The sequence below is a fragment of the Phalaenopsis equestris genome, unplaced genomic scaffold (assembly GCF_001263595.1).
Source record: "Phalaenopsis equestris unplaced genomic scaffold, ASM126359v1 Scaffold000552, whole genome shotgun sequence".
Lineage (NCBI taxonomy): Eukaryota > Viridiplantae > Streptophyta > Magnoliopsida > Asparagales > Orchidaceae > Phalaenopsis > Phalaenopsis equestris.
The window spans coordinates 3448935-3458958 of record NW_018164992.1 but is presented as its reverse complement, the minus strand read 5'-3'; the positions used below and the strand labels follow the sequence as shown (position 1 = coordinate 3458958).

The 10024-nt window shown below is 31.6% G+C and overlaps 1 non-coding gene across 1 annotated transcript; it reads right to left on the bottom strand.

Moving 5' to 3' along the window:
• Positions 1 to 6931: 6931 nt before the first annotated feature.
• TRNAN-GUU lies at positions 6932 to 7005 on the bottom strand. The gene has a single exon. It is a non-coding gene; the product is annotated as a tRNA-Asn (tRNA).
• Between the last annotated feature and the right edge of the window lie 3019 nt (positions 7006 to 10024).

Sequence of the window (10024 nt, the reverse complement as noted above, 5' to 3'; positions counted from 1 at the left end):
ATATATAATATGTATATAAAATATAATAAATCTTATATAAATCTTATGAATTGTCCATTTATTAAAGTTTCTTAATTAAGAGAATATTCAGTGACTTGTGCATCTTCTTTTTTGTTTATTTTTTATAGAATATGAGACAGATAAAATAGAATTAAAATAGGTAAGATAAATGTATATGAACACAAATTATTCTTACAAGAAAATTAGGAATAACATAGCAATACGAGACATTATTATATCAGACAATTGAGATTTTATTTCAACATTCTTCGGATTAGAAATCCTGCTCCGCTAGATTTACAGCCAAAATACAAATACATTATAAGTCTCAATTATACATTGATGCATGTGTCACACACACAATTATAATGAATTATATATTAAAATATATAAAAAAATAGGTTGAAAGAGGCGAAATAATTTGAACTTTGAAAATAAATACATATACTTATAGATTTAAGGCAACATGAAATATATTTTGTGGTGCTAAGAGATATTAGAAATATTATAATTACTCGATTAATAAGTTTTAAAAAATTTTGAAAACTATGCGGCCGTTTAAGATGTTTTTTTTTTTATTTTGTAATTTTATTTCATTTTATTGATATTTTGATTTGAAACAAAATATTTTTTAAATTAAAATTAAGTAGAGTTGTTTTTAAAAATATTGAAAATATCAAGACTTTCTTTTGAGTGCTTTTAATAATATGTTGAGTTGTATTTTAAGAGAAAAAATATAAACATGTAGAAAATGTACAAATAAATATATTCTTAGAAGCATAAAACAAAAAAAAGGGTGTTTAGGATCACTTTTAATTTTAATTTTATTTTTACTTAAAATAAAACCTATGTGATATGTTATAACATGTTCAATTACTTTTGAAAATGCTCAAAATAATTTTTAAATGTTTTTAATGTTTTAAAAAATAAACTTTATATTAAACAAAAAAATATAAAAATTGCATTACACAAATATATATTTAAAATAAAAGAAAATAAAAAATAAAAAAATACATAATTAATATTTGATCCCAAACAAGCTCCAACAAAATGTCAAATTATATGGGAAAAAAGATTTTGATACTAAACTTAAGAACAAAAATAATTTTGAAAATTATGCTAAATATAAGAGAATCAAACCTATGTGCCATGCAATAATATGGGGGAAGAATATCAAAATAAAAGTTTTAAAAAGCTTAGTCAATTTTAAAAAAATCAAATTGCTTTCCTAAAGGGGAAAAAGGTAAGTTATAAAATTATATTTTATATTAAGATAATTAAGGGTGTGTTTGAGGCAGTAATAGCTTATTAAAAAAATAACTGTGAAGCTGCTGAAAAATAATTAGGTGTTCAATAAATTAAAGTGATAATTACTTTTTTTTTTTTGAAAAAGTCAGTCCCCAGCTATTAAGTTGTCACCGCACCTTGTCACGATCGGTGTAAAAAACATAGATTCAGTGTCAATAGCAAAAACACAATTTCTCAAAACAAACAAAACTCTGATGTGGTACCACACTTCACCGCACCGCTGCCTTAAATGGACCCTAGAAGAGAGTTAAAAAAACAAAAAACCAAAAAATTTCAAATCAGTTTTATTGATTTAAGGAAAATTTTGGTCAAGTGCCACAAAAATTGAATTAGTGTGCCTTAAGATTGAAATATATGTTGAGGCTATTAAATATATGTATAATAAAACACTAATTAATATTAAAAGTAATTATCGAGTGATCAAGAGTTCAATTATCATACATTTATATGAATATTCAATGCGAAGTCCTTTTTTTGGCGTTTGGAACGAAAAATAATCATGAAGGGTCCTAATTGAGGGCCTTGGTGGGTGTTTTTTGAGTGATGTAATTATAATTAGCGGCCATTTGCTTGAAATAAAGGGAGAAATTAAAACAATCAAAGCTTATAAGTGTCACGTGTGCGCTTACAGAGTGAGTGAGAGAGAGAGACACGTGTGTGTGTGTGAGATTGTGAACCAGCTGAGATCTTTGGGAAGATAAATATCACCATCCATGAATTGAATAGCAATCGAAAAATATTGCTATTAAACAAATAAAAAAAATCTCAATAAATAATATTTATAATTAAAGAATTTATTAATGGATTGTTGAAGGTTGAGATTATGTTTGGAGTAGCTGCAACTTATTATAAACTAACGAGAAAACTGCTGAAGAATTATCTAATATTCAAAAAACTGAGTTGGTTATTATTATTATTATTTTTTTAAAAAAAGTCGGATCGCACTCAACTAGGAGCAGTGAGAAAACACAGATTTAAACAATAATTTATTAAAAAAACTGTCAAAATACAGTTTATCTAAACAAACAAAACTGTAGCGTGGTACGGACCATGTGTTTATTCAAGAACTTCAATATTGTGAAGAGTAGTTATTATCAAAAGTGAATGATAATTAAATGATATGTATAAATCTTATTAAAGTGAATAATATATGTCAAAAAATTTCTACTCTTCACTTAATATTTATGTTATGGTAAAATCAACAACATAATTTCCATTAAATTTTAGTGAAATTTAAACACATACCGCAAATCTCTAATTCATTTACATATTTAAAATTTGAAGTTTGATGATTATATCTATAACATTTTATTATCATAAAGCTATACATAAAAAGGTGTATTCACTTGTTAAAAGTTAGTACTAGTGATAATTTTCATGTTATATTAAGCATAGGAGGATTAAAATGGGGCATATTTCCCCACAAACTCATGTTTGTCCCACTAAGTTATTCTGACTGATCTAATTTGCATTTTAATCCCTCTTTAACTTACAATTCATGGTCAAAATGCTTTTAAAAATAGTAAAATATCATATTTGACTTATGAGGCAATTGATGTAATATATTGCATATTTTGTGATGCTGAAAATCAATTCTATTGCATTCCCTCGCTAACAGAAGAGATTCAACCATATCATTAGATCTAGATGCTTAGAAGGGATGAGGAAATAAGAATTTAAATTGATGTATACTAACTTAAGGATATTATGTTATAAGAATATGTTCTAAAAACTAGAGAATTACAGAGCAATATACCAAAGACTAAGGCATTAGATCCATGAAGGAATTAAGGTAAGGAATTGATGATTTATGATGATGATATTTATTTGTAATAAGCCAACAAAAACAATGATCATCATACATTCACACTAGCCATACTAATAGAATTTAATTTTTATTTAAAAATAAAAAGAGAATTAGGGGGTGGCAAAAATTATTCTGACACGCCAACTCTACCCTCACCAAGCTCGAAAGGTATGGGTTCTAGTTGACTCGAATAAATTTTTAATCGGATTGGGGTTAAAAATCATAACCCGGGGTCAAGTTCGCTTTTACCTGTCAAACTGGATTTGACTCGATATTGACTAAAATTTGACCCTAATTTAATGTATTTTGGCCCGAATAGTTGATACTCCTTATGTTAAACAATTTATATTGGTTAGGTTCGGATCGGGAAATCGAAAGCATGTAATGTTTGGATTGCACTTTCAAACCCGTTTAATATTCAAGTCAACTCAATTTTGGGTTAGACCCAAACCCAACCCAAAAATCCCATTTGACACCCCCCTCTCTCTCTATATATATATACAAAGAGAGAGAGAGATAGAAATCTCAAACTATTTTTAAATTAATATTTTATCTTTAAAGCATTAAAAATGCTAGAAAATTTATGTTTTATATTTTATATAAAGTGATTTCTAATTATTTATTTCTTAATTGTTCATTCAATTTGTCATTTTACTATAACTCCACGTTGAATTAATATAGTTTTTTTTTTCTTTCAAAATAACAGGTCAACTCTCGAGCCAACTCAAACTCGAAGAGCTAAGCCTGAGCTTGAACTAAAACTAGTTTAAATAATCAATCTTAAGCTCAAGTTGAGTGTGGCACAAGCTTGACTTGAATAGTTTATACCCCTAAACTGCCACCTCACATGCCTTCTAAAAGTCTCACCATATTAAAACTTAATAAGATGATTAATAAGATTACATTTACCGCTTTATAAACAATTTGCATCATCATATTTCAATATTACTGACAATCATTTTTTGTTTGTGTTGAAGTTAGAACTGTCCGTGAATCACATCTCATGGGTTAGAACGTGAGAGGGGAGAGAGAGAGAGAGAGCAATAGAGAGAGAGGGAGAGAGAGAGGGAGAGAGAGAGAGAGAGAGAGAGAGAAATGCATAGTAACAAATAGTAAAATGTCTTTTTCATTAGCCCATTTTCTCATAAAATGATTCCTTATTAATAGGGAAGGGGGTAAATCATATGAAGTTACATATTTGACCCTACTTTCATGGGTTGTTATAAGATATTTTAAGTATTTTACATGTATGGGTATGCAGCTCGGTTATCCTCTGATTTCGTCGGATGAGCTCAATTGAACTTCGTTTGGTAAGGCATGTTCGTTCGACTATATTGAGTAGAGGTTGTTGGTTGGCCTTCAATTGACTCCGAGTATGCATGATTGGCTCGATTGATTTGGCTTTGTCGAGCGACTGATATAGTTTGTCCGTCGGTTGTCGATCCCTGATGATGATGTTTGCATTCAGACTGCCCGTAACGTAGGTCTGCCCTGAAGCTAAGAAGATACCTGATGGAGAGAGGAAGCTGGAGGGTGAAAAGGGGAAGAACAAACTCGCTTTCAAGAAGCAAAAGGCAGATGAGCCGAAATACTATGTGGAATCGACAGATTCTCTTCAAGGTCCTTGACGGGTGAAGAACCGAGAGGAATATGGAAGCAGGTTGGGTAGGAGTTGATAATTTATTTAACCATATGTTAGATTAGTTTGATTGATTGAAAATTTTGACCTTGGATTGGTATGAGTTGAAAGGGATCCCTAAAGGGTAGAGTTGGGTAGGAAAGATTTCTAAATGGAGGTGAAAATTTTAGCGAGTCTATACACTATAACAAGCCTAAAGGAGTAGATTAACCTGAAATAACATTTTCGATCAAGATGCTCGATGTTTTATATCATATTTGGTGCATTGGTATTTTTCAACCATGAACCAACCTTATAACTTAGAAATTTCCTTCTAGCGACCTAACAATAATAAATTGTGGGATTTCTTATTTAAAGGTGAATAGTGAGCCTTCATCGGTTTTCCTGGGTTGCTTCATCCTGGAAAAAATCCTACACAATTTTAGAGGGTGAGATTGTTTGTTTTATAGGTCACAGTCTTCAATTCTTGCTACGTATATCTAGTAAACTAATATAAGCTTCTAGATTGGACTAATCTTGGTTATGTGTGACCCTTAATTTTTTTTATATATTTATTAACCTAAGGTTCGGGTCTGATCTGCCTAAGTTTGGTTCTCATTTTCTTAAGTTGACATATTTTAGAATTTTTTTTGTTTAGGGTTTTGATATTTTGTTCGTAGTTTGTTTTGGCTCCTAGGATATCGGTTATGGCGAAAATCAAAGTCCTAAAAGATTTACTTTTTTTATTTTTTTGCATTTAACATATTAAAAGATTCATGAGAACAACCTACATGTGAGGTTCCCCTCGTCCTTTTATTTTATACTTTTATTTATTTATTTACTTTTTACACATAGGAAGAACTATACATGTTATATAAGAGCATGAAATATGATAAGACTATGGCTTGGATTAAACCTGAAACATGAATTGAATTATATAAAAAAACATGAAACATGAAATGAGATTTTTGTATCCCACACATGAAATTAAGTTAGGTTAGGCTCAAAACTTTGGCTAAGGCTGTGCTAGATTAAGCTAGGTTCAGCTAAGATCAGCTATGGTCGGCTAAGGTTAGCTATGGTCAACTACACTTGGTTAATGTCACCTAAGATTAGCTAATCTCAAGTAAGGGCAGTTAATGTTGGATTGGGCTTTAGGAAGGTTGGGTTGGGCTAGGTTGGGTTAGGTTGGGCTAGGTTGGGCTAGATTGGGTTGGGTAAGGTTGGGCTAGGTTGGGCTAGATTGGGTTGGGTAAGGTTGTTCTCGAATAAGTTGGACTAAGTTGGGCTGGGTTGGGTTAAGTTGGGTTCGACCAAGTTGGGTTATGTTGGGCTAGGTTTAGCTAAGTTAGGTTTTGGTTGGGCTATGTTAGGTTAAGCTGGGCTGGGCTCACAGTTAGGTTGGGCTGGATTGGGCTGGGTTATGTTGGGCATGGTTAGGTAAGGTTGGGCTAAGTTGGGCTAGGTTGGGTTTGTTTGGATTTGGCTAGGTAGGGCTAGGCTAGGTTAGGTTAGGCTAGGCTGTGTTGGGTTAGTCTAGATTGAGTACAGTTGGGCTGGGTTGGGCTTTGGTTGGGCTAGGTTGGATTCGGGTCAGATTGATTCGTATCATGTTAGGTTCATGTCATATTGGGTTCGGGTCAGGTAGTGACCGGGTCAGGGTAAGTTTGGATCAGGTTGGGCATATGTCAAGTTTTGGTAAGATTAGTTTGGGTCATGCTCAACTTTATTTTGATGCTAAATTAAAATTTTTGGAGAAAATATATGTAAACTTTAAATTTAAGGATTAGATATTTAACCATATAAAAATTTTGTGATATATATGTTTGGATTTTTTTTTTTAAATGAAGATTTACACATATATACAAGTCATTTTCTTCTGTATGAACACTTTTTATGCTTAAATTTTAATTTTCAGAAATATATTATTGGACATATTGTTGAAAATTTGCATTTTACCTTTTAAAATAGAGTTATTTTTTTATGTCATGCAAAAAAAAAAAGAATATATAAATATAAAATCCCCCTTTTTAAGTTAATAAATATTATTTAAATTATTAGCTATTTAAATTAATTTTATTTTTTAAAAATGATGGAAATCACGCTCAATTTTATTTATAAAAAAATACAATATATTAAAAACAAATAATACATAATTAATCACTTTAAAACTACAATTCCTCTACAGCCACCAACACCGCTAGAGGGAGGGCTTGAACCTCCGACCTTGTGGTTAACAGCCACACGCTCTAACCAACTGAGCTACTCCAGCTAATAGTTTTATTTTAAATTAAATAATATATATCTATCTAATAATTTTAAGGGGAAATTCCCACACCAACCACTCAATTGTTATATATTTATACATCTCTCCCCTAAACTTTCATATTTACATACATAACTTTTCTTATTTCAATCCTATGCATGAAAAAAACTTATTTCACAAATAGTACTATTTTTATACGATTTATGGAGGTCTACATTGGAGTCTAAAGGCCTTCGTTTAAGTAGAACTAAAACTGAATATATGAAATGTAATTTTAGTAGTAATAGCTCTAGTGACAGAAGTGTGACTTTGGGTGATCAAATTATTAAAAGGTGTGAACGATTTAGATATCTTGGGTCCGTTGTCCAAAGCGATGGTGATATAGATGGGGATGTTATTAGTAGAATTCAAGTTGGTTGGTTGAAGTGGAGGAATGCTTCGGGCCTTTTGTGTGATAGAAAAGTACCGCTAAGATTGAAAGGAAAATTTTATAAGATGGTGGTGAGACCTGCAATGCTCTATGGCGCTGAATGTTGGCCTTTAAAAGAGAAGCATAATAATAAGTTAAGTGTTGCCGAGATGAGAATGATTAGGTGGATGAGTGGCTTTACACTTAGAGACAAAATGCGGAATGAATATATTCGTGATAGGGTTGGTGTAGCTCCTGTGACAGACAAAATTAGAGAAAGTCGCCTTAGATGGTTTGGTCATATTAAACGTCAACCATTAGATGATCTGATTAGGAGAGTAGATGTTTTAAATCGACTTGTTAAGAAAGGCAGAGGTAGACCTAGGAAGACTTGGGCTTATTGTATTAAAAATGATCTTAATTTACTAGAACTAAATGAAAATATGACACTAAATAGGACGCAATGGAGAAAAAGGATTCATGTAGCCGACCCCACGTAGTGGGATTAAGGCTTTGTTGTTGTTGTATTAAATATGTTAATTTTTTTTTGTAAAAATGATAACTTAGGTGTGACATATGTAAATTCATGAGAACTGTATGCTATGTATGTAAATGCCCTTAAAATGAATTCTAAAATAGCATAATGTATAAACTCATATGATGTGGAATGATGATACGCTAATCTATTGAAATATGCTTGAATTTATGAGCGGTTAGAAATCTCTTAAATACGAAGGATTTATGAAGATTGCTAATATTTGGCTTCTATTTATATGTCTAATACTTAAAATTTTATTTTTATAATATATTAGTGTTTCAATCACATCGAAGTATTTACACAAAAAAAGGTGTATTTTAGCTTAAAATAGTTGGTATTAATAATATTTTTATGTAATTTAAAGATGAGAAACTTGCAACCATACCACACATTTCTTATATATTTGATTCACCAGCAACAAATTTTCATCGTCCAACATGAGTGAAGCATTACACAACTCTCGAGGTAAGTTTTTTTAGCAAAGAATGTTCAAATTTCAGTTAAAGTTCATCCAAAACTCTGATTTCAATAAATTTACTATCAAATTGGCCGGTTCGATGAGATGAACACAATGATATCAAAATTGGTTTCATCTGAGTCAAATCAAAACCATATCAATCTGTTAAACAACTTTTAAAAGCTTTCAGTGCATAATCGGAAGGTCAAATGAATTCAAAATCTGACATGCTTATGGTCAGATCGAGCGCCTCGAAAAAACAAATCTAACAAGCCCAATATCATTAAAACACTTAAATATTTACATAACACCGTTAGATTGAGATAATCTCTCCAAACTGTCCCATCAAAGTGGTTTGAATTACTTTTTTATTTGCAACTCAGACTATATACATTAAGCTCTACCTCATATTAACGGAGTACTAGACCCTGAGTAAGCGGAAGACTAGGGGTTGTAGAAGAGGGAATCAAATTACATTATTCTACATCGATGATTCAACGAATGCTTCCCACTCCTGCGGCCACCACCTACTCCTTGTGACAGACATCTTAGAAGAATTATAGTGTGTGTTGTTGCATCTCAGTGTATGTTGCAAAACAATGAAACACTCGCAAAGCCGCACACCATTCTGAACATTGGGTATCAACGCACCTCAAAGACGAGAAACCGAAGTCACAACAAGTGTAATAAACTGCAATCATTTGGAACCATTGTGCAACAAAGATTGTATCTTGAGAAACTGTGCAGTCCTCTCTCATGTGTGGGAAAAGGATCTGGTTGCATAATCATCAATTTATATTGAACTATTCTGACCGGGACCTGCCCTGCAAATCTTTCTCTTTCTGGGTTATCCATATAAAAAACTTTAGGTGTCTCTACTGGTTATTTTTTTATCTAAGCATGTATTGGATTCTCATATAATGCTAAGACAATAATTCATCACTCTATTGTTATGGATCTTCTAACACACAACAATATTTACACAACTAACACTTAAATTTGATTTTTTACTTTTATAATATTTTAGTGTCATAAATAAATGTATGAAATAGTTTATTTTATTGTATAACCAAAAGGTGTCTAATATACGAAAATGTGTGTGCCAGTATGAAAATGTGTCAGAGACATGAAGTGAATCTAATGAAGATAACTACCAGGAGCAAGCTTATAATTTATACTTTTATCCTGCTGGACTCTATAAATAAGATGACTTTTTCATGTAAAAAGGGTCGTCCATTTTAGGCACCACTCGTCCCTTCTCTTGTAAGAAACATTTTTAATATTTTAATACATAATATGGGTACAAGAGCCAAGAGAATGCCTCCAACTTTCTAGCTTGGGTCAATCACCATGTCACTCTCCCTTCTCTCTTCCTCTCTCTCTCTGTCTCTCTCGTTTCTCTATACTCTATTCCTTGGGTATGCCTAAATGACAAATTTATATTCAACTTTTGTTGCGATGAGTGTGGACATGATGTCAACAAAAAGATGAGCAACATCGAAGAAAAACTCTTAACTAACACTTTTAGCAGAGAGCACACAAGGGAAAACGACAAAACGATAAATTCAATAGCCCAAAAATCTCATTTCCATCGTCGTCTTCAGAGATGTTTTGGCTCAGA